This window comes from Salvelinus fontinalis, unplaced genomic scaffold (assembly GCF_029448725.1).
Source record: "Salvelinus fontinalis isolate EN_2023a unplaced genomic scaffold, ASM2944872v1 scaffold_2111, whole genome shotgun sequence".
NCBI classification, from domain to species: Eukaryota; Metazoa; Chordata; class Actinopteri; order Salmoniformes; family Salmonidae; genus Salvelinus; species Salvelinus fontinalis.
The window spans coordinates 1-20,292 of NW_026602320.1; the positions used below are offsets into that span (position 1 = coordinate 1).

The following is a 20,292-nucleotide window of genomic DNA, read 5'->3' on the forward strand; positions in this document are numbered from 1 at the left end:
TTAATGGATCCTGTGGTGCATTCGGTTAGCGTGTTGTACTTATACAGCAGTATGCAGTAAATTGATGTCACGGTTGTGAGTTTGAGCCTCAGCAGATGCAAGTATTTTTCTTGAACCCTCTGCCTGTCTATTTCTTGTTGAGAAAAGGAGCATTGCTCCAAACCATTTAGGAGGACGTTTCATTGGTAATAGGTATGTCATTGAGATAAAAGGTCAGAGTGAAGGTATAGCTAGGATTCAAATCCATAGTCTTCTGTAACACCAGCTATGCCTGACACGTCAGCAATGCAGGGTGGCAAGCCTGCTCGAAAGTCCAAGCGGATGGCTGTTTGCAAAGTGAGTTCGTGCTTCGGAAGAGAAAAGATTCGCCCAACGTGGGGCTCGAACCCACGACCCTGAGATTAAGAGTCTCATGCTCTACCGACTGAGCTAGCCAGGCACTTCAACAGTGATAATTACTTGGTCTGAATATCGTACAGCTCTGTTTGAGCAAAATATGGTGATCAGTGAGAATGTTGTTAATGGATCCTGTGGTGCATTCGGTTAGCGTGTTGTACTTATACAGCAGTATGCAGTAAATTGATGTCACGGTTGTGAGTTTGAGCCTCAGCAGATGCAAGTATTTTTCTTGAACCCTCTGCCTGTCTATTTCTTGTCGAGAAAAGGAGCATTGCTTCAAACCATTTAGGAGGACGTTTCATTGGTAATAGGTATGTCATTGAGATAAAAGGTCAGAGTGAAGGTATAGCTAGGATTCAAATCCATAGTCTTCTGTAACACCAGCTATGCCTGACACGTCAGCAATGCAGGGTGGCAAGCCTGCTCGAAAGTCCAAGCGGATGGCTGTTTGCAAAGTGAGTTCGTGCTTCGGAAGAGAAAAGATTCGCCCAACGTGGGGCTCGAACCCACGACCCTGAGATTAAGAGTCTCATGCTCTACCGACTGAGCTAGCCAGGCACCTCAACAGTGATAATTACTTGGTCTGAATATCGTACAGCTCTGTTTGAGCAAAATATGGTGATCAGTGAAAGTGTTGTTAATGGATCCTGTGGTGCATTCGGTTAGCGTGTTGTACTTATACAGCAGTATGCAGTAAATTGATGTCACGGTTATGAGTTTGAGCCTCAGCAGATGCAAGTATTTTTCTTGAACCTTCTGCCTGTCTATTTCTTGTCGAGAAAAGGAGCATTGCTTCAAACCATTTAGGAGGACGTTTCATTGGTAATAGGTCTGTCATTGAGATAAAAGGTCAGAGTGAAGGTATAGCTAGGATTCAAATCCATAGTCTTCTGTAAAACCAGCTATGCCTGACACGTCAGCAATGCAGGGTGGCAAGCCTGCTCGAAAGTCCAAGCGGATGGCTGTTTGCAAAGTGAGTTCGTGCTTCGGAAGAGAAAAGATTCCCCAACGTGGGGCTCGAACCCACGACCCTGAGATTAAGAGTCTCATGCTCTACCGACTGAGCTAGCCAGGCACCTCAACAGTGATAATTACTTGGTCTGAATATCGTACAGCTCTGTTTGAGCAAAATATGGTGATCAGTGAGAATGTTGTTAATGGATCCTGTGGTGCATTCGGTTAGCGTGTTGTACTTATACAGCAGTATGCAGTAAATTGATGTCACGGTTGTGAGTTTGAGCCTCAGCAGATGCAAGTATTTTTCTTGAACCTTCTGCCTGTCTATTTCTTGTCGAGAAAAGGAGCATTGCTTCAAACCATTTAGGAGGACGTTTCATTGGTAATAGGTATGTCATTGAGATAAAAGGTCAGAGTGAAGGTATAGCTAGGATTCAAATCCATAGTCTTCTGTAAAACCAGCTATGCCTGACACGTCAGCAATGCAGGGTGGCAAGCCTGCTCGAAAGTCCAAGCGGATGGCTGTTTGCAAAGTGAGTTCGTGCTTCGGAAGAGAAAAGATTCGCCCAACGTGGGGCTCGAACCCACGACCCTGAGATTAAGAGTCTCATGCTCTACCGACTGAGCTAGCCAGGCACTTCAACAGTGATAATTACTTGGTCTGAATATCGTACAGCTCTGTTTGAGCAAAATATGGTGATCAGTGAGAATGTTGTTAATGGATCCTGTGGTGCATTCGGTTAGCGTGTTGTACTTATACAGCAGTATGCAGTAAATTGATGTCACGGTTGTGAGTTTGAGCCTCAGCAGATGCAAGTATTTTTCTTGAACCTTCTGCCTGTCTATTTCTTGTCGAGAAAAGGAGCATTGCTTCAAACCATTTAGGAGGACGTTTCATTGGTAATAGGTCTGTCATTGAGATAAAAGGTCAGAGTGAAGGTATAGCTAGGATTCAAATCCATAGTCTTCTGTAAAACCAGCTATGCCTGACACGTCAGCAATGCAGGGTGGCAAGCCTGCTCGAATGTCCAAGCGGATGGCTGTTTGCAAAGTGAGTTCGTGCTTCGGAAGAGAAAAGATTCGCCCAACGTGGGGCTCGAACCCACGACCCTGAGATTAAGAGTCTCATGCTCTACCGACTGAGCTAGCCAGGCACTTCAACAGTGATAATTACTTGGTCTGAATATCGTACAGCTCTGTTTGAGCAAAATATGGTGATCAGTGAGAATGTTGTTAATGGATCCTGTGGTGCATTCGGTTAGCGTGTTGTACTTATACAGCAGTATGCAGTAAATTGATGTCACGGTTGTGAGTTTGAGCCTCAGCAGATGCAAGTATTTTTCTTGAACCTTCTGCCTGTCTATTTCTTGTCGAGAAAAGGAGCATTGCTTCAAACCATTTAGGAGGACGTTTCATTGGTAATAGGTATGTCATTGAGATAAAAGGTCAGAGTGAAGGTATAGCTAGGATTCAAATCCATAGTCTTCTGTAAAACCAGCTATGCCTGACACGTCAGCAATGCAGGGTGGCAAGCCTGCTCGAATGTCCAAGCGGATGGCTGTTTGCAAAGTGAGTTCGTGCTTCGGAAGAGAAAAGATTCGCCCAACGTGGGGCTCGAACCCACGACCCTGAGATTAAGAGTCTCATGCTCTACCGACTGAGCTAGCCAGGCACCTCAACAGTGATAATTACTTGGTCTGAATATCGTACAGCTCTGTTTGAGCAAAATATGGTGATCAGTGAGAATGTTGTTAATGGATCCTGTGGTGCATTCGGTTAGCGTGTTGTACTTATACAGCAGTATGCAGTAAATTGATGTCACGGTTGTGAGTTTGAGCCTCAGCAGATGCAAGTATTTTTCTTGAACCTTCTGCCTGTCTATTTCTTGTCGAGAAAAGGAGCATTGCTTCAAACCATTTAGGAGGACGTTTCATTGGTAATAGGTCTGTCATTGAGATAAAAGGTCAGAGTGAAGGTATAGCTAGGATTCAAATCCATAGTCTTCTGTAAAACCAGCTATGCCTGACACGTCAGCAATGCAGGGTGGCAAGCCTGCTCGAATGTCCAAGCGGATGGCTGTTTGCAAAGTGAGTTCGTGCTTCGGAAGAGAAAAGATTCGCCCAACGTGGGGCTCGAACCCACGACCCTGAGATTAAGAGTCTCATGCTCTACCGACTGAGCTAGCCAGGCACCTCAACAGTGATAATTACTTGGTCTGAATATCGTACAGCTCTGTTTGAGCAAAATATGGTGATCAGTGAGAATGTTGTTAATGGATCCTGTGGTGCATTCGGTTAGCGTGTTGTACTTATACAGCAGTATGCAGTAAATTGATGTCACGGTTGTGAGTTTGAGCCTCAGCAGATGCAAGTATTTTTCTTGAACCTTCTGCCTGTCTATTTCTTGTCGAGAAAAGGAGCATTGCTTCAAACCATTTAGGAGGACGTTTCATTGGTAATAGGTATGTCATTGAGATAAAAGGTCAGAGTGAAGGTATAGCTAGGATTCAAATCCATAGTCTTCTGTAAAACCAGCTATGCCTGACAAGTCAGCAATGCAGGGTGGCAAGCCTGCTCGAATGTCCAAGCGGATGGCTGTTTGCAAAGTGAGTTCGTGCTTCGGAAGAGAAAAGATTCACCCAACGTGGGGCTCGAACCCACGACCCTGAGATTAAGAGTCTCATGCTCTACCGACTGAGCTAGCCAGGCACCTCAACAGTGATAATTACTTGGTCTGAATATCGTACAGCTCTGTTTGAGCAAAATATGGTGATCAGTGAGAATGTTGTTAATGGATCCTGTGGTGCATTCGGTTAGCGTGTTGTACTTATACAGCAGTATGCAGTAAATTGATGTCACGGTTGTGAGTTTGAGCCTCAGCAGATGCAAGTATTTTTCTTGAACCTTCTGCCTGTCTATTTCTTGTCGAGAAAAGGAGCATTGCTTCAAACCATTTAGGAGGACGTTTCATTGGTAATAGGTATGTCATTGAGATAAAAGGTCAGAGTGAAGGTATAGCTAGGATTCAAATCCATAGTCTTCTGTAAAACCAGCTATGCCTGACAAGTCAGCAATGCAGGGTGGCAAGCCTGCTCGAATGTCCAAGCGGATGGCTGTTTGCAAAGTGAGTTCGTGCTTCGGAAGAGAAAAGATTCACCCAACGTGGGGCTCGAACCCACGACCCTGAGATTAAGAGTCTCATGCTCTACCGACTGAGCTAGCCAGGCACCTCAACAGTGATAATTACTTGGTCTGAATATCGTACAGCTCTGTTTGAGCAAAATATGGTGATCAGTGAGAATGTTGTTAATGGATCCTGTGGTGCATTCGGTTAGCGTGTTGTACTTATACAGCAGTATGCAGTAAATTGATGTCACGGTTGTGAGTTTGAGCCTCAGCAGATGCAAGTATTTTTCTTGAACCTTCTGCCTGTCTATTTCTTGTCGAGAAAAGGAGCATTGCTTCAAACCATTTAGGAGGACGTTTCATTGGTAATAGGTATGTCATTGAGATAAAAGGTCAGAGTGAAGGTATAGCTAGGATTCAAATCCATAGTCTTCTGTAAAACCAGCTATGCCTGACAAGTCAGCAATGCAGGGTGGCAAGCCTGCTCGAATGTCCAAGCGGATGGCTGTTTGCAAAGTGAGTTCGTGCTTCGGAAGAGAAAAGATTCACCCAACGTGGGGCTCGAACCCACGACCCTGAGATTAAGAGTCTCATGCTCTACCGACTGAGCTAGCCAGGCACCTCAACAGTGATAATTACTTGGTCTGAATATCGTACAGCTCTGTTTGAGCAAAATATGGTGATCAGTGAGAATGTTGTTAATGGATCCTGTGGTGCATTCGGTTAGCGTGTTGTACTTATACAGCAGTATGCAGTAAATTGATGTCACGGTTGTGAGTTTGAGCCTCAGCAGATGCAAGTATTTTTCTTGAACCTTCTGCCTGTCTATTTCTTGTCGAGAAAAGGAGCATTGCTTCAAACCATTTAGGAGGACGTTTCATTGGTAATAGGTCTGTCATTGAGATAAAAGGTCAGAGTGAAGGTATAGCTAGGATTCAAATCCATAGTCTTCTGTAAAACCAGCTATGCCTGACAAGTCAGCAATGCAGGGTGGCAAGCCTGCTCGAATGTCCAAGCGGATGGCTGTTTGCAAAGTGAGTTCGTGCTTCGGAAGAGAAAAGATTCACCCAACGTGGGGCTCGAACCCACGACCCTGAGATTAAGAGTCTCATGCTCTACCGACTGAGCTAGCCAGGCACCTCAACAGTGATAATTACTTGGTCTGAATATCGTACAGCTCTGTTTGAGCAAAATATGGTGATCAGTGAGAATGTTGTTAATGGATCCTGTGGTGCATTCGGTTAGCGTGTTGTACTTATACAGCAGTATGCAGTAAATTGATGTCACGGTTGTGAGTTTGAGCCTCAGCAGATGCAAGTATTTTTCTTGAACCTTCTGCCTGTCTATTTCTTGTCGAGAAAAGGAGCATTGCTTCAAACCATTTAGGAGGACGTTTCATTGGTAATAGGTCTGTCATTGAGATAAAAGGTCAGAGTGAAGGTATAGCTAGGATTCAAATCCATAGTCTTCTGTAAAACCAGCTATGCCTGACAAGTCAGCAATGCAGGGTGGCAAGCCTGCTCGAATGTCCAAGCGGATGGCTGTTTGCAAAGTGAGTTCGTGCTTCGGAAGAGAAAAGATTCGCCCAACGTGGGGCTCGAACCCACGACCCTGAGATTAAGAGTCTCATGCTCTACCGACTGAGCTAGCCAGGCACTTCAACAGTGATAATTACTTGGTCTGAATATCGTACAGCTCTGTTTGAGCAAAATATGGTGATCAGTGAGAATGTTGTTAATGGATCCTGTGGTGCATTCGGTTAGCGTGTTGTACTTATACAGCAGTATGCAGTAAATTGATGTCACGGTTGTGAGTTTGAGCCTCAGCAGATGCAAGTATTTTTCTTGAACCCTCTGCCTGTCTATTTCTTGTTGAGAAAAGGAGCATTGCTTCAAACCATTTAGGAGGACGTTTCATTGGTAATAGGTCTGTCATTGAGATAAAAGGTCAGAGTGAAGGTATAGCTAGGATTCAAATCCATAGTCTTCTGTAAAACCAGCTATGCCTGACAAGTCAGCAATGCAGGGTGGCAAGCCTGCTCGAATGTCCAAGCGGATGGCTGTTTGCAAAGTGAGTTCGTGCTTCGGAAGAGAAAAGATTCGCCCAACGTGGGGCTCGAACCCACGACCCTGAGATTAAGAGTCTCATGCTCTACCGACTGAGCTAGCCAGGCACTTCAACAGTGATAATTACTTGGTCTGAATATCGTACAGCTCTGTTTGAGCAAAATATGGTGATCAGTGAGAATGTTGTTAATGGATCCTGTGGTGCATTCGGTTAGCGTGTTGTACTTATACAGCAGTATGCAGTAAATTGATGTCACGGTTGTGAGTTTGAGCCTCAGCAGATGCAAGTATTTTTCTTGAACCCTCTGCCTGTCTATTTCTTGTTGAGAAAAGGAGCATTGCTTCAAACCATTTAGGAGGACGTTTCATTGGTAATAGGTATGTCATTGAGATAAAAGGTCAGAGTGAAGGTATAGCTAGGATTCAAATCCATAGTCTTCTGTAAAACCAGCTATGCCTGACACGTCAGCAATGCAGGGTGGCAAGCCTGCTCGAATGTCCAAGCGGATGGCTGTTTGCAAAGTGAGTTCGTGCTTCGGAAGAGAAAAGATTCACCCAACGTGGGGCTCGAACCCACGACCCTGAGATTAAGAGTCTCATGCTCTACCGACTGAGCTAGCCAGGCACTTCAACAGTGATAATTACTTGGTCTGAATATCGTACAGCTCTGTTTGAGCAAAATATGGTGATCAGTGAGAATGTTGTTAATGGATCCTGTGGTGCATTCGGTTAGCGTGTTGTACTTATACAGCAGTATGCAGTAAATTGATGTCACGGTTGTGAGTTTGAGCCTCAGCAGATGCAAGTATTTTTCTTGAACCTTCTGCCTGTCTATTTCTTGTCGAGAAAAGGAGCATTGCTTCAAACCATTTAGGAGGACGTTTCATTGGTAATAGGTATGTCATTGAGATAAAAGGTCAGAGTGAAGGTATAGCTAGGATTCAAATCCATAGTCTTCTGTAAAACCAGCTATGCCTGACACGTCAGCAATGCAGGGTGGCAAGCCTGCTCGAATGTCCAAGCGGATGGCTGTTTGCAAAGTGAGTTCGTGCTTCGGAAGAGAAAAGATTCGCCCAACGTGGGGCTCGAACCCACGACCCTGAGATTAAGAGTCTCATGCTCTACCGACTGAGCTAGCCAGGCACTTCAACAGTGATAATTACTTGGTCTGAATATCGTACAGCTCTGTTTGAGCAAAATATGGTGATCAGTGAGAATGTTGTTAATGGATCCTGTGGTGCATTCGGTTAGCGTGTTGTACTTATACAGCAGTATGCAGTAAATTGATGTCACGGTTGTGAGTTTGAGCCTCAGCAGATGCAAGTATTTTTCTTGAACCTTCTGCCTGTCTATTTCTTGTCGAGAAAAGGAGCATTGCTTCAAACCATTTAGGAGGACGTTTCATTGGTAATAGGTCTGTCATTGAGATAAAAGGTCAGAGTGAAGGTATAGCTAGGATTCAAATCCATAGTCTTCTGTAAAACCAGCTATGCCTGACAAGTCAGCAATGCAGGGTGGCAAGCCTGCTCGAATGTCCAAGCGGATGGCTGTTTGCAAAGTGAGTTCGTGCTTCGGAAGAGAAAAGATTCGCCCAACGTGGGGCTCGAACCCACGACCCTGAGATTAAGAGTCTCATGCTCTACCGACTGAGCTAGCCAGGCACTTCAACAGTGATAATTACTTGGTCTGAATATCGTACAGCTCTGTTTGAGCAAAATATGGTGATCAGTGAGAATGTTGTTAATGGATCCTGTGGTGCATTCGGTTAGCGTGTTGTACTTATACAGCAGTATGCAGTAAATTGATGTCACGGTTGTGAGTTTGAGCCTCAGCAGATGCAAGTATTTTTCTTGAACCCTCTGCCTGTCTATTTCTTGTTGAGAAAAGGAGCATTGCTTCAAACCATTTAGGAGGACGTTTCATTGGTAATAGGTATGTCATTGAGATAAAAGGTCAGAGTGAAGGTATAGCTAGGATTCAAATCCATAGTCTTCTGTAACACCAGCTATGCCTGACACGTCAGCAATGCAGGGTGGCAAGCCTGCTCGAAAGTCCAAGCGGATGGCTGTTTGCAAAGTGAGTTCGTGCTTCGGAAGAGAAAAGATTCGCCCAACGTGGGGCTCGAACCCACGACCCTGAGATTAAGAGTCTCATGCTCTACCGACTGAGCTAGCCAGGCACTTCAACAGTGATAATTACTTGGTCTGAATATCGTACAGCTCTGTTTGAGCAAAATATGGTGATCAGTGAGAATGTTGTTAATGGATCCTGTGGTGCATTCGGTTAGCGTGTTGTACTTATACAGCAGTATGCAGTAAATTGATGTCACGGTTGTGAGTTTGAGCCTCAGCAGATGCAAGTATTTTTCTTGAACCCTCTGCCTGTCTATTTCTTGTCGAGAAAAGGAGCATTGCTTCAAACCATTTAGGAGGACGTTTCATTGGTAATAGGTCTGTCATTGAGATAAAAGGTCAGAGTGAAGGTATAGCTAGGATTCAAATCCATAGTCTTCTGTAAAACCAGCTATGCCTGACACGTCAGCAATGCAGGGTGGCAAGCCTGCTCGAAAGTCCAAGCGGATGGCTGTTTGCAAAGTGAGTTCGTGCTTCGGAAGAGAAAAGATTCGCCCAACGTGGGGCTCGAACCCACGACCCTGAGATTAAGAGTCTCATGCTCTACCGACTGAGCTAGCCAGGCACCTCAACAGTGATAATTACTTGGTCTGAATATCGTACAGCTCTGTTTGAGCAAAATATGGTGATCAGTGAGAATGTTGTTAATGGATCCTGTGGTGCATTCGGTTAGCGTGTTGTACTTATACAGCAGTATGCAGTAAATTGATGTCACGGTTGTGAGTTTGAGCCTCAGCAGATGCAAGTATTTTTCTTGAACCTTCTGCCTGTCTATTTCTTGTCGAGAAAAGGAGCATTGCTTCAAACCATTTAGGAGGACGTTTCATTGGTAATAGGTATGTCATTGAGATAAAAGGTCAGAGTGAAGGTATAGCTAGGATTCAAATCCATAGTCTTCTGTAAAACCAGCTATGCCTGACACGTCAGCAATGCAGGGTGGCAAGCCTGCTCGAAAGTCCAAGCGGATGGCTGTTTGCAAAGTGAGTTCGTGCTTCGGAAGAGAAAAGATTCGCCCAACGTGGGGCTCGAACCCACGACCCTGAGATTAAGAGTCTCATGCTCTACCGACTGAGCTAGCCAGGCACTTCAACAGTGATAATTACTTGGTCTGAATATCGTACAGCTCTGTTTGAGCAAAATATGGTGATCAGTGAGAATGTTGTTAATGGATCCTGTGGTGCATTCGGTTAGCGTGTTGTACTTATACAGCAGTATGCAGTAAATTGATGTCACGGTTGTGAGTTTGAGCCTCAGCAGATGCAAGTATTTTTCTTGAACCCTCTGCCTGTCTATTTCTTGTTGAGAAAAGGAGCATTGCTTCAAACCATTTAGGAGGACGTTTCATTGGTAATAGGTCTGTCATTGAGATAAAAGGTCAGAGTGAAGGTATAGCTAGGATTCAAATCCATAGTCTTCTGTAAAACCAGCTATGCCTGACAAGTCAGCAATGCAGGGTGGCAAGCCTGCTCGAATGTCCAAGCGGATGGCTGTTTGCAAAGTGAGTTCGTGCTTCGGAAGAGAAAAGATTCGCCCAACGTGGGGCTCGAACCCACGACCCTGAGATTAAGAGTCTCATGCTCTACCGACTGAGCTAGCCAGGCACTTCAACAGTGATAATTACTTGGTCTGAATATCGTACAGCTCTGTTTGAGCAAAATATGGTGATCAGTGAGAATGTTGTTAATGGATCCTGTGGTGCATTCGGTTAGCGTGTTGTACTTATACAGCAGTATGCAGTAAATTGATGTCACGGTTGTGAGTTTGAGCCTCAGCAGATGCAAGTATTTTTCTTGAACCCTCTGCCTGTCTATTTCTTGTTGAGAAAAGGAGCATTGCTTCAAACCATTTAGGAGGACGTTTCATTGGTAATAGGTATGTCATTGAGATAAAAGGTCAGAGTGAAGGTATAGCTAGGATTCAAATCCATAGTCTTCTGTAACACCAGCTATGCCTGACACGTCAGCAATGCAGGGTGGCAAGCCTGCTCGAAAGTCCAAGCGGATGGCTGTTTGCAAAGTGAGTTCGTGCTTCGGAAGAGAAAAGATTCGCCCAACGTGGGGCTCGAACCCACGACCCTGAGATTAAGAGTCTCATGCTCTACCGACTGAGCTAGCCAGGCACTTCAACAGTGATAATTACTTGGTCTGAATATCGTACAGCTCTGTTTGAGCAAAATATGGTGATCAGTGAGAATGTTGTTAATGGATCCTGTGGTGCATTCGGTTAGCGTGTTGTACTTATACAGCAGTATGCAGTAAATTGATGTCACGGTTGTGAGTTTGAGCCTCAGCAGATGCAAGTATTTTTCTTGAACCCTCTGCCTGTCTATTTCTTGTTGAGAAAAGGAGCATTGCTTCAAACCATTTAGGAGGACGTTTCATTGGTAATAGGTATGTCATTGAGATAAAAGGTCAGAGTGAAGGTATAGCTAGGATTCAAATCCATAGTCTTCTGTAACACCAGCTATGCCTGACACGTCAGCAATGCAGGGTGGCAAGCCTGCTCGAAAGTCCAAGCGGATGGCTGTTTGCAAAGTGAGTTCGTGCTTCGGAAGAGAAAAGATTCGCCCAACGTGGGGCTCGAACCCACGACCCTGAGATTAAGAGTCTCATGCTCTACCGACTGAGCTAGCCAGGCACCTCAACAGTGATAATTACTTGGTCTGAATATCGTACAGCTCTGTTTGAGCAAAATATGGTGATCAGTGAGAATGTTGTTAATGGATCCTGTGGTGCATTCGGTTAGCGTGTTGTACTTATACAGCAGTATGCAGTAAATTGATGTCACGGTTGTGAGTTTGAGCCTCAGCAGATGCAAGTATTTTTCTTGAACCTTCTGCCTGTCTATTTCTTGTCGAGAAAAGGAGCATTGCTTCAAACCATTTAGGAGGACGTTTCATTGGTAATAGGTCTGTCATTGAGATAAAAGGTCAGAGTGAAGGTATAGCTAGGATTCAAATCCATAGTCTTCTGTAAAACCAGCTATGCCTGACACGTCAGCAATGCAGGGTGGCAAGCCTGCTCGAAAGTCCAAGCGGATGGCTGTTTGCAAAGTGAGTTCGTGCTTCGGAAGAGAAAAGATTCGCCCAACGTGGGGCTCGAACCCACGACCCTGAGATTAAGAGTCTCATGCTCTACCGACTGAGCTAGCCAGGCACCTCAACAGTGATAATTACTTGGTCTGAATATCGTACAGCTCTGTTTGAGCAAAATATGGTGATCAGTGAGAATGTTGTTAATGGATCCTGTGGTGCATTCGGTTAGCGTGTTGTACTTATACAGCAGTATGCAGTAAATTGATGTCACGGTTGTGAGTTTGAGCCTCAGCAGATGCAAGTATTTTTCTTGAACCCTCTGCCTGTCTATTTCTTGTTGAGAAAAGGAGCATTGCTTCAAACCATTTAGGAGGACGTTTCATTGGTAATAGGTATGTCATTGAGATAAAAGGTCAGAGTGAAGGTATAGCTAGGATTCAAATCCATAGTCTTCTGTAAAACCAGCTATGCCTGACACGTCAGCAATGCAGGGTGGCAAGCCTGCTCGAAAGTCCAAGCGGATGGCTGTTTGCAAAGTGAGTTCGTGCTTCGGAAGAGAAAAGATTCGCCCAACGTGGGGCTCGAACCCACGACCCTGAGATTAAGAGTCTCATGCTCTACCGACTGAGCTAGCCAGGCACTTCAACAGTGATAATTACTTGGTCTGAATATCGTACAGCTCTGTTTGAGCAAAATATGGTGATCAGTGAGAATGTTGTTAATGGATCCTGTGGTGCATTCGGTTAGCGTGTTGTACTTATACAGCAGTATGCAGTAAATTGATGTCACGGTTGTGAGTTTGAGCCTCAGCAGATGCAAGTATTTTTCTTGAACCCTCTGCCTGTCTATTTCTTGTTGAGAAAAGGAGCATTGCTTCAAACCATTTAGGAGGACGTTTCATTGGTAATAGGTATGTCATTGAGATAAAAGGTCAGAGTGAAGGTATAGCTAGGATTCAAATCCATAGTCTTCTGTAACACCAGCTATGCCTGACACGTCAGCAATGCAGGGTGGCAAGCCTGCTCGAAAGTCCAAGCGGATGGCTGTTTGCAAAGTGAGTTCGTGCTTCGGAAGAGAAAAGATTCGCCCAACGTGGGGCTCGAACCCACGACCCTGAGATTAAGAGTCTCATGCTCTACCGACTGAGCTAGCCAGGCACTTCAACAGTGATAATTACTTGGTCTGAATATCGTACAGCTCTGTTTGAGCAAAATATGGTGATCAGTGAGAATGTTGTTAATGGATCCTGTGGTGCATTCGGTTAGCGTGTTGTACTTATACAGCAGTATGCAGTAAATTGATGTCACGGTTGTGAGTTTGAGCCTCAGCAGATGCAAGTATTTTTCTTGAACCTTCTGCCTGTCTATTTCTTGTCGAGAAAAGGAGCATTGCTTCAAACCATTTAGGAGGACGTTTCATTGGTAATAGGTATGTCATTGAGATAAAAGGTCAGAGTGAAGGTATAGCTAGGATTCAAATCCATAGTCTTCTGTAAAACCAGCTATGCCTGACACGTCAGCAATGCAGGGTGGCAAGCCTGCTCGAAAGTCCAAGCGGATGGCTGTTTGCAAAGTGAGTTCGTGCTTCGGAAGAGAAAAGATTCGCCCAACGTGGGGCTCGAACCCACGACCCTGAGATTAAGAGTCTCATGCTCTACCGACTGAGCTAGCCAGGCACCTCAACAGTGATAATTACTTGGTCTGAATATCGTACAGCTCTGTTTGAGCAAAATATGGTGATCAGTGAGAATGTTGTTAATGGATCCTGTGGTGCATTCGGTTAGCGTGTTGTACTTATACAGCAGTATGCAGTAAATTGATGTCACGGTTGTGAGTTTGAGCCTCAGCAGATGCAAGTATTTTTCTTGAACCTTCTGCCTGTCTATTTCTTGTCGAGAAAAGGAGCATTGCTTCAAACCATTTAGGAGGACGTTTCATTGGTAATAGGTATGTCATTGAGATAAAAGGTCAGAGTGAAGGTATAGCTAGGATTCAAATCCATAGTCTTCTGTAAAACCAGCTATGCCTGACAAGTCAGCAATGCAGGGTGGCAAGCCTGCTCGAATGTCCAAGCGGATGGCTGTTTGCAAAGTGAGTTCGTGCTTCGGAAGAGAAAAGATTCGCCCAACGTGGGGCTCGAACCCACGACCCTGAGATTAAGAGTCTCATGCTCTACCGACTGAGCTAGCCAGGCACTTCAACAGTGATAATTACTTGGTCTGAATATCGTACAGCTCTGTTTGAGCAAAATATGGTGATCAGTGAGAATGTTGTTAATGGATCCTGTGGTGCATTCGGTTAGCGTGTTGTACTTATACAGCAGTATGCAGTAAATTGATGTCACGGTTGTGAGTTTGAGCCTCAGCAGATGCAAGTATTTTTCTTGAACCTTCTGCCTGTCTATTTCTTGTCGAGAAAAGGAGCATTGCTTCAAACCATTTAGGAGGACGTTTCATTGGTAATAGGTATGTCATTGAGATAAAAGGTCAGAGTGAAGGTATAGCTAGGATTCAAATCCATAGTCTTCTGTAAAACCAGCTATGCCTGACACGTCAGCAATGCAGGGTGGCAAGCCTGCTCGAATGTCCAAGCGGATGGCTGTTTGCAAAGTGAGTTCGTGCTTCGGAAGAGAAAAGATTCGCCCAACGTGGGGCTCGAACCCACGACCCTGAGATTAAGAGTCTCATGCTCTACCGACTGAGCTAGCCAGGCACTTCAACAGTGATAATTACTTGGTCTGAATATCGTACAGCTCTGTTTGAGCAAAATATGGTGATCAGTGAGAATGTTGTTAATGGATCCTGTGGTGCATTCGGTTAGCGTGTTGTACTTATACAGCAGTATGCAGTAAATTGATGTCACGGTTGTGAGTTTGAGCCTCAGCAGATGCAAGTATTTTTCTTGAACCCTCTGCCTGTCTATTTCTTGTCGAGAAAAGGAGCATTGCTTCAAACCATTTAGGAGGACGTTTCATTGGTAATAGGTATGTCATTGAGATAAAAGGTCAGAGTGAAGGTATAGCTAGGATTCAAATCCATAGTCTTCTGTAACACCAGCTATGCCTGACACGTCAGCAATGCAGGGTGGCAAGCCTGCTCGAAAGTCCAAGCGGATGGCTGTTTGCAAAGTGAGTTCGTGCTTCGGAAGAGAAAAGTGTCACCCAACGTGGGGCTCGAACCCACGACCCTGAGATTAAGAGTCTCATGCTCTACCGACTGAGCTAGCCAGGCACTTCAACAGTGATAATTACTTGGTCTGAATATCGTACAGCTCTGTTTGAGCAAAATATGGTGATCAGTGAGAAGTGTTGTTAATGGATCCTGTGGTGCATTCGGTTAGCGTGTTGTACTTATACAGCAGTATGCAGTAAATTGATGTCACGGTTGTGAGTTTGAGCCTCAGCAGATGCAAGTATTTTTCTTGAACCTTCTGCCTGTCTATTTCTTGTCGAGAAAAGGAGCATTGCTTCAAACCATTTAGGAGGACGTTTCATTGGTAATAGGTATGTCATTGAGATAAAAGGTCAGAGTGAAGGTATAGCTAGGATTCAAATCCATAGTCTTCTGTAAAACCAGCTATGCCTGACAAGTCAGCAATGCAGGGTGGCAAGCCTGCTCGAAAGTCCAAGCGGATGGCTGTTTGCAAAGTGAGTTCGTGCTTCGGAAGAGAAAAGATTCGCCCAACGTGGGGCTCGAACCCACGACCCTGAGATTAAGAGTCTCATGCTCTACCGACTGAGCTAGCCAGGCACCTCAACAGTGATAATTACTTGGTCTGAATATCGTACAGCTCTGTTTGAGCAAAATATGGTGATCAGTGAGAATGTTGTTAATGGATCCTGTGGTGCATTCGGTTAGCGTGTTGTACTTATACAGCAGTATGCAGTAAATTGATGTCACGGTTGTGAGTTTGAGCCTCAGCAGATGCAAGTATTTTTCTTGAACCCTCTGCCTGTCTATTTCTTGTCGAGAAAAGGAGCATTGCTTCAAACCATTTAGGAGGACGTTTCATTGGTAATAGGTATGTCATTGAGATAAAAGGTCAGAGTGAAGGTATAGCTAGGATTCAAATCCATAGTCTTCTGTAAAACCAGCTATGCCTGACACGTCAGCAATGCAGGGTGGCAAGCCTGCTCGAAAGTCCAAGCGGATGGCTGTTTGCAAAGTGAGTTCGTGCTTCGGAAGAGAAAAGATTCGCCCAACGTGGGGCTCGAACCCACGACCCTGAGATTAAGAGTCTCATGCTCTACCGACTGAGCTAGCCAGGCACTTCAACAGTGATAATTACTTGGTCTGAATATCGTACAGCTCTGTTTGAGCAAAATATGGTGATCAGTGAGAATGTTGTTAATGGATCCTGTGGTGCATTCGGTTAGCGTGTTGTACTTATACAGCAGTATGCAGTAAATTGATGTCACGGTTGTGAGTTTGAGCCTCAGCAGATGCAAGTATTTTTCTTGAACCTTCTGCCTGTCTATTTCTTGTCGAGAAAAGGAGCATTGCTTCAAACCATTTAGGAGGACGTTTCATTGGTAATAGGTATGTCATTGAGATAAAAGGTCAGAGTGAAGGTATAGCTAGGATTCAAATCCATAGTCTTCTGTAAAACCAGCTATGCCTGACACGTCAGCAATGCAGGGTGGCAAGCCTGCTCGAAAGTCCAAGCGGATGGCTGTTTGCAAAGTGAGTTCGTGCTTCGGAAGAGAAAAGATTCGCCCAACGTGGGGCTCGAACCCACGACCCTGAGATTAAGAGTCTCATGCTCTACCGACTGAGCTAGCCAGGCACCTCAACAGTGATAATTACTTGGTCTGAATATCGTACAGCTCTGTTTGAGCAAAATATGGTGATCAGTGAGAATGTTGTTAATGGATCCTGTGGTGCATTCGGTTAGCGTGTTGTACTTATACAGCAGTATGCAGTAAATTGATGTCACGGTTGTGAGTTTGAGCCTCAGCAGATGCAAGTATTTTTCTTGAACCTTCTGCCTGTCTATTTCTTGTCGAGAAAAGGAGCATTGCTTCAAACCATTTAGGAGGACGTTTCATTGGTAATAGGTATGTCATTGAGATAAAAGGTCAGAGTGAAGGTATAGCTAGGATTCAAATCCATAGTCTTCTGTAAAACCAGCTATGCCTGACACGTCAGCAATGCAGGGTGGCAAGCCTGCTCGAAAGTCCAAGCGGATGGCTGTTTGCAAAGTGAGTTCGTGCTTCGGAAGAGAAAAGATTCGCCCAACGTGGGGCTCGAACCCACGACCCTGAGATTAAGAGTCTCATGCTCTACCGACTGAGCTAGCCAGGCACTTCAACAGTGATAATTACTTGGTCTGAATATCGTACAGCTCTGTTTGAGCAAAATATGGTGATCAGTGAGAATGTTGTTAATGGATCCTGTGGTGCATTCGGTTAGCGTGTTGTACTTATACAGCAGTATGCAGTAAATTGATGTCACGGTTGTGAGTTTGAGCCTCAGCAGATGCAAGTATTTTTCTTGAACCTTCTGCCTGTCTATTTCTTGTCGAGAAAAGGAGCATTGCTTCAAACCATTTAGGAGGACGTTTCATTGGTAATAGGTATGTCATTGAGATAAAAGGTCAGAGTGAAGGTATAGCTAGGATTCAAATCCATAGTCTTCTGTAAAACCAGCTATGCCTGACAAGTCAGCAATGCAGGGTGGCAAGCCTGCTCGAAAGTCCAAGCGGATGGCTGTTTGCAAAGTGAGTTCGTGCTTCGGAAGAGAAAAGATTCGCCCAACGTGGGGCTCGAACCCACGACCCTGAGATTAAGAGTCTCATGCTCTACCGACTGAGCTAGCCAGGCACTTCAACAGTGATAATTACTTGGTCTGAATATCGTACAGCTCTGTTTGAGCAAAATATGGTGATCAGTGAGAATGTTGTTAATGGATCCTGTGGTGCATTCGGTTAGCGTGTTGTACTTATACAGCAGTATGCAGTAAATTGATGTCACGGTTGTGAGTTTGAGCCTCAGCAGATGCAAGTATTTTTCTTGAACCCTCTGCCTGTCTATTTCTTGTCGAGAAAAGGAGCATTGCTTCAAACCATTTAGGAGGACGTTTCATTGGTAATAGGTATGTCATTGAGATAAAAGGTCAGAGTGAAGGTATAGCTAGGATTCAAATCCATAGTCTTCTGTAACACCAGCTATGCCTGACACGTCAGCAATGCAGGGTGGCAAGCCTGCTCGAAAGTCCAAGCGGATGGCTGTTTGCAAAGTGAGTTCGTGCTTCGGAAGAGAAAAGATTCGCCCAACGTGGGGCTCGAACCCACGACCCTGAGATTAAGAGTCTCATGCTCTACCGACTGAGCTAGCCAGGCACCTCAACAGTGATAATTACTTGGTCTGAATATCGTACAGCTCTGTTTGAGCAAAATATGGTGATCAGTGAGAATGTTGTTAATGGATCCTGTGGTGCATTCGGTTAGCGTGTTGTACTTATACAGCAGTATGCAGTAAATTGATGTCACGGTTGTGAGTTTGAGCCTCAGCAGATGCAAGTATTTTTCTTGAACCCTCTGCCTGTCTATTTCTTGTCGAGAAAAGGAGCATTGCTTCAAACCATTTAGGAGGACGTTTCATTGGTAATAGGTATGTCATTGAGATAAAAGGTCAGAGTGAAGGTATAGCTAGGATTCAAATCCATAGTCTTCTGTAACACCAGCTATGCCTGACACGTCAGCAATGCAGGGTGGCAAGCCTGCTCGAAAGTCCAAGCGGATGGCTGTTTGCAAAGTGAGTTCGTGCTTCGGAAGAGAAAAGATTCACCCAACGTGGGGCTCGAACCCACGACCCTGAGATTAAGAGTCTCATGCTCTACCGACTGAGCTAGCCAGGCACTTCAACAGTGATAATTACTTGGTCTGAATATCGTACAGCTCTGTTTGAGCAAAATATGGTGATCAGTGAGAAGTGTTGTTAATGGATCCTGTGGTGCATTCGGTTAGCGTGTTGTACTTATACAGCAGTATGCAGTAAATTGATGTCACGGTTGTGAGTTTGAGCCTCAGCAGATGCAAGTATTTTTCTTGAACCTTCTGCCTGTCTATTTCTTGTCGAGAAAAGGAGCATTGCTTCAAACCATTTAGGAGGACGTTTCATTGGTAATAGGTATGTCATTGAGATAAAAGGTCAGAGTGAAGGTATAGCTAGGATTCAAATCCATAGTCTTCTGTAAAACCAGCTATGCCTGACACGTCAGCAATGCAGGGTGGCAAGCCTGCTCGAAAGTCCAAGCGGATGGCTGTTTGCAAAGTGAGTTCGTGCTTCGGAAGAGAAAAGTTCCCCAACGTGGGGCTCGAACCCACGACCCTGAGATTAAGAGTCTCATGCTCTACCGACTGAGCTAGCCAGGCACCTCAACAGTGATAATTACTTGGTCTGAATATCGTACAGCTCTGTTTGAGCAAAATATGGTGATCAGTGAGAATGTTGTTAATGGATCCTGTGGTGCATTCGGTTAGCGTGTTGTACTTATACAGCAGTATGCAGTAAATTGATGTCACGGTTGTGAGTTTGAGCCTCAGCAGATGCAAGTATTTTTCTTGAACCTTCTGCCTGTCTATTTCTTGTCGAGAAAAGGAGCATTGCTTCAAACCATTTAGGAGGACGTTTCATTGGTAATAGGTATGTCATTGAGATAAAAGGTCAGAGTGAAGGTATAGCTAGGATTCAAATCCATAGTCTTCTGTAAAACCAGCTATGCCTGACACGTCAGCAATGCAGGGTGGCAAGCCTGCTCGAAAGTCCAAGCGGATGGCTGTTTGCAAAGTGAGTTCGTGCTTCGGAAGAGAAAAGATTCACCCAACGTGGGGCTCGAACCCACGACCCTGAGATTAAGAGTCTCATGCTCTACCGACTGAGCTAGCCAGGCACCTCAACAGTGATAATTACTTGGTCTGAATATCGTACAGCTCTGTTTGAGCAAAATATGGTGATCAGTGAGAATGTTGTTAATGGATCCTGTGGTGCATTCGGTTAGCGTGTTGTACTTATACAGCAGTATGCAGTAAATTGATGTCACGGTTGTGAGTTTGAGCCTCAGCAGATGCAAGTATTTTTCTTGAACCTTCTGCCTGTCTATTTCTTGTCGAGAAAAGGAGCATTGCTTCAAACCATTTAGGAGGACGTTTCATTGGTAATAGGTATGTCATTGAGATAAAAGGTCAGAGTGAAGGTATAGCTAGGATTCAAATCCATAGTCTTCTGTAAAACCAGCTATGCCTGACAAGTCAGCAATGCAGGGTGGCAAGCCTGCTCGAATGTCCAAGCGGATGGCTGTTTGCAAAGTGAGTTCGTGCTTCGGAAGAGAAAAGATTCGCCCAACGTGGGGCTCGAACCCACGACCCTGAGATTAAGAGTCTCATGCTCTACCGACTGAGCTAGCCAGGCACTTCAACAGTGATAATTACTTGGTCTGAATATCGTACAGCTCTGTTTGAGCAAAATATGGTGATCAGTGAGAATGTTGTTAATGGATCCTGTGGTGCATTCGGTTAGCGTGTTGTACTTATACAGCAGTATGCAGTAAATTGATGTCACGGTTGTGAGTTTGAGCCTCA

General features: G+C 44.7%; 37 non-coding genes across 37 annotated transcripts; all 37 read right to left on the reverse strand.

The window, feature by feature from the left end:
- Positions 1-366: 366 nt before the first annotated feature.
- On the reverse strand, positions 367-439 carry trnak-cuu (transfer RNA lysine (anticodon CUU)). The gene has a single exon. It is a non-coding gene; the product is annotated as a tRNA-Lys (tRNA).
- A 445-nt stretch (positions 440-884) lies between these two features.
- On the reverse strand, positions 885-957 carry trnak-cuu (transfer RNA lysine (anticodon CUU)). The gene has a single exon. It is a non-coding gene; the product is annotated as a tRNA-Lys (tRNA).
- Positions 958-1,919: 962 nt separating this feature from the next.
- trnak-cuu (transfer RNA lysine (anticodon CUU)) lies at positions 1,920-1,992 on the reverse strand. The gene has a single exon. It is a non-coding gene; the product is annotated as a tRNA-Lys (tRNA).
- A 445-nt stretch (positions 1,993-2,437) lies between these two features.
- Positions 2,438-2,510, reverse strand: trnak-cuu (transfer RNA lysine (anticodon CUU)). The gene has a single exon. It is a non-coding gene; the product is annotated as a tRNA-Lys (tRNA).
- Positions 2,511-2,955: 445 nt separating this feature from the next.
- trnak-cuu (transfer RNA lysine (anticodon CUU)) lies at positions 2,956-3,028 on the reverse strand. The gene has a single exon. It is a non-coding gene; the product is annotated as a tRNA-Lys (tRNA).
- Positions 3,029-3,473: 445 nt separating this feature from the next.
- trnak-cuu (transfer RNA lysine (anticodon CUU)) lies at positions 3,474-3,546 on the reverse strand. The gene has a single exon. It is a non-coding gene; the product is annotated as a tRNA-Lys (tRNA).
- A 445-nt stretch (positions 3,547-3,991) lies between these two features.
- trnak-cuu (transfer RNA lysine (anticodon CUU)) lies at positions 3,992-4,064 on the reverse strand. Its single transcript has one exon. It is a non-coding gene; the product is annotated as a tRNA-Lys (tRNA).
- Positions 4,065-4,509: 445 nt separating this feature from the next.
- trnak-cuu (transfer RNA lysine (anticodon CUU)) lies at positions 4,510-4,582 on the reverse strand. The gene has a single exon. It is a non-coding gene; the product is annotated as a tRNA-Lys (tRNA).
- A 445-nt stretch (positions 4,583-5,027) lies between these two features.
- trnak-cuu (transfer RNA lysine (anticodon CUU)) lies at positions 5,028-5,100 on the reverse strand. Its single transcript has one exon. It is a non-coding gene; the product is annotated as a tRNA-Lys (tRNA).
- A 445-nt stretch (positions 5,101-5,545) lies between these two features.
- trnak-cuu (transfer RNA lysine (anticodon CUU)) lies at positions 5,546-5,618 on the reverse strand. The gene has a single exon. It is a non-coding gene; the product is annotated as a tRNA-Lys (tRNA).
- A 445-nt stretch (positions 5,619-6,063) lies between these two features.
- Positions 6,064-6,136, reverse strand: trnak-cuu (transfer RNA lysine (anticodon CUU)). The gene has a single exon. It is a non-coding gene; the product is annotated as a tRNA-Lys (tRNA).
- Positions 6,137-6,581: 445 nt separating this feature from the next.
- Positions 6,582-6,654, reverse strand: trnak-cuu (transfer RNA lysine (anticodon CUU)). The gene has a single exon. It is a non-coding gene; the product is annotated as a tRNA-Lys (tRNA).
- Positions 6,655-7,099: 445 nt separating this feature from the next.
- Positions 7,100-7,172, reverse strand: trnak-cuu (transfer RNA lysine (anticodon CUU)). The gene has a single exon. It is a non-coding gene; the product is annotated as a tRNA-Lys (tRNA).
- Positions 7,173-7,617: 445 nt separating this feature from the next.
- Positions 7,618-7,690, reverse strand: trnak-cuu (transfer RNA lysine (anticodon CUU)). Its single transcript has one exon. It is a non-coding gene; the product is annotated as a tRNA-Lys (tRNA).
- Positions 7,691-8,135: 445 nt separating this feature from the next.
- On the reverse strand, positions 8,136-8,208 carry trnak-cuu (transfer RNA lysine (anticodon CUU)). The gene has a single exon. It is a non-coding gene; the product is annotated as a tRNA-Lys (tRNA).
- Positions 8,209-8,653: 445 nt separating this feature from the next.
- trnak-cuu (transfer RNA lysine (anticodon CUU)) lies at positions 8,654-8,726 on the reverse strand. Its single transcript has one exon. It is a non-coding gene; the product is annotated as a tRNA-Lys (tRNA).
- A 445-nt stretch (positions 8,727-9,171) lies between these two features.
- trnak-cuu (transfer RNA lysine (anticodon CUU)) lies at positions 9,172-9,244 on the reverse strand. The gene has a single exon. It is a non-coding gene; the product is annotated as a tRNA-Lys (tRNA).
- A 445-nt stretch (positions 9,245-9,689) lies between these two features.
- On the reverse strand, positions 9,690-9,762 carry trnak-cuu (transfer RNA lysine (anticodon CUU)). The gene has a single exon. It is a non-coding gene; the product is annotated as a tRNA-Lys (tRNA).
- Positions 9,763-10,207: 445 nt separating this feature from the next.
- Positions 10,208-10,280, reverse strand: trnak-cuu (transfer RNA lysine (anticodon CUU)). Its single transcript has one exon. It is a non-coding gene; the product is annotated as a tRNA-Lys (tRNA).
- A 445-nt stretch (positions 10,281-10,725) lies between these two features.
- Positions 10,726-10,798, reverse strand: trnak-cuu (transfer RNA lysine (anticodon CUU)). Its single transcript has one exon. It is a non-coding gene; the product is annotated as a tRNA-Lys (tRNA).
- Positions 10,799-11,243: 445 nt separating this feature from the next.
- Positions 11,244-11,316, reverse strand: trnak-cuu (transfer RNA lysine (anticodon CUU)). The gene has a single exon. It is a non-coding gene; the product is annotated as a tRNA-Lys (tRNA).
- Positions 11,317-11,761: 445 nt separating this feature from the next.
- On the reverse strand, positions 11,762-11,834 carry trnak-cuu (transfer RNA lysine (anticodon CUU)). Its single transcript has one exon. It is a non-coding gene; the product is annotated as a tRNA-Lys (tRNA).
- Positions 11,835-12,279: 445 nt separating this feature from the next.
- Positions 12,280-12,352, reverse strand: trnak-cuu (transfer RNA lysine (anticodon CUU)). The gene has a single exon. It is a non-coding gene; the product is annotated as a tRNA-Lys (tRNA).
- A 445-nt stretch (positions 12,353-12,797) lies between these two features.
- trnak-cuu (transfer RNA lysine (anticodon CUU)) lies at positions 12,798-12,870 on the reverse strand. The gene has a single exon. It is a non-coding gene; the product is annotated as a tRNA-Lys (tRNA).
- Positions 12,871-13,315: 445 nt separating this feature from the next.
- trnak-cuu (transfer RNA lysine (anticodon CUU)) lies at positions 13,316-13,388 on the reverse strand. Its single transcript has one exon. It is a non-coding gene; the product is annotated as a tRNA-Lys (tRNA).
- Positions 13,389-13,833: 445 nt separating this feature from the next.
- On the reverse strand, positions 13,834-13,906 carry trnak-cuu (transfer RNA lysine (anticodon CUU)). The gene has a single exon. It is a non-coding gene; the product is annotated as a tRNA-Lys (tRNA).
- Positions 13,907-14,351: 445 nt separating this feature from the next.
- Positions 14,352-14,424, reverse strand: trnak-cuu (transfer RNA lysine (anticodon CUU)). The gene has a single exon. It is a non-coding gene; the product is annotated as a tRNA-Lys (tRNA).
- Positions 14,425-14,869: 445 nt separating this feature from the next.
- trnak-cuu (transfer RNA lysine (anticodon CUU)) lies at positions 14,870-14,942 on the reverse strand. The gene has a single exon. It is a non-coding gene; the product is annotated as a tRNA-Lys (tRNA).
- A 446-nt stretch (positions 14,943-15,388) lies between these two features.
- On the reverse strand, positions 15,389-15,461 carry trnak-cuu (transfer RNA lysine (anticodon CUU)). The gene has a single exon. It is a non-coding gene; the product is annotated as a tRNA-Lys (tRNA).
- Positions 15,462-15,906: 445 nt separating this feature from the next.
- On the reverse strand, positions 15,907-15,979 carry trnak-cuu (transfer RNA lysine (anticodon CUU)). The gene has a single exon. It is a non-coding gene; the product is annotated as a tRNA-Lys (tRNA).
- A 445-nt stretch (positions 15,980-16,424) lies between these two features.
- trnak-cuu (transfer RNA lysine (anticodon CUU)) lies at positions 16,425-16,497 on the reverse strand. The gene has a single exon. It is a non-coding gene; the product is annotated as a tRNA-Lys (tRNA).
- A 445-nt stretch (positions 16,498-16,942) lies between these two features.
- trnak-cuu (transfer RNA lysine (anticodon CUU)) lies at positions 16,943-17,015 on the reverse strand. Its single transcript has one exon. It is a non-coding gene; the product is annotated as a tRNA-Lys (tRNA).
- Positions 17,016-17,460: 445 nt separating this feature from the next.
- trnak-cuu (transfer RNA lysine (anticodon CUU)) lies at positions 17,461-17,533 on the reverse strand. The gene has a single exon. It is a non-coding gene; the product is annotated as a tRNA-Lys (tRNA).
- A 445-nt stretch (positions 17,534-17,978) lies between these two features.
- trnak-cuu (transfer RNA lysine (anticodon CUU)) lies at positions 17,979-18,051 on the reverse strand. The gene has a single exon. It is a non-coding gene; the product is annotated as a tRNA-Lys (tRNA).
- Positions 18,052-18,496: 445 nt separating this feature from the next.
- Positions 18,497-18,569, reverse strand: trnak-cuu (transfer RNA lysine (anticodon CUU)). The gene has a single exon. It is a non-coding gene; the product is annotated as a tRNA-Lys (tRNA).
- Positions 18,570-19,531: 962 nt separating this feature from the next.
- Positions 19,532-19,604, reverse strand: trnak-cuu (transfer RNA lysine (anticodon CUU)). Its single transcript has one exon. It is a non-coding gene; the product is annotated as a tRNA-Lys (tRNA).
- A 445-nt stretch (positions 19,605-20,049) lies between these two features.
- Positions 20,050-20,122, reverse strand: trnak-cuu (transfer RNA lysine (anticodon CUU)). Its single transcript has one exon. It is a non-coding gene; the product is annotated as a tRNA-Lys (tRNA).
- Positions 20,123-20,292: the final 170 nt, after the last annotated feature.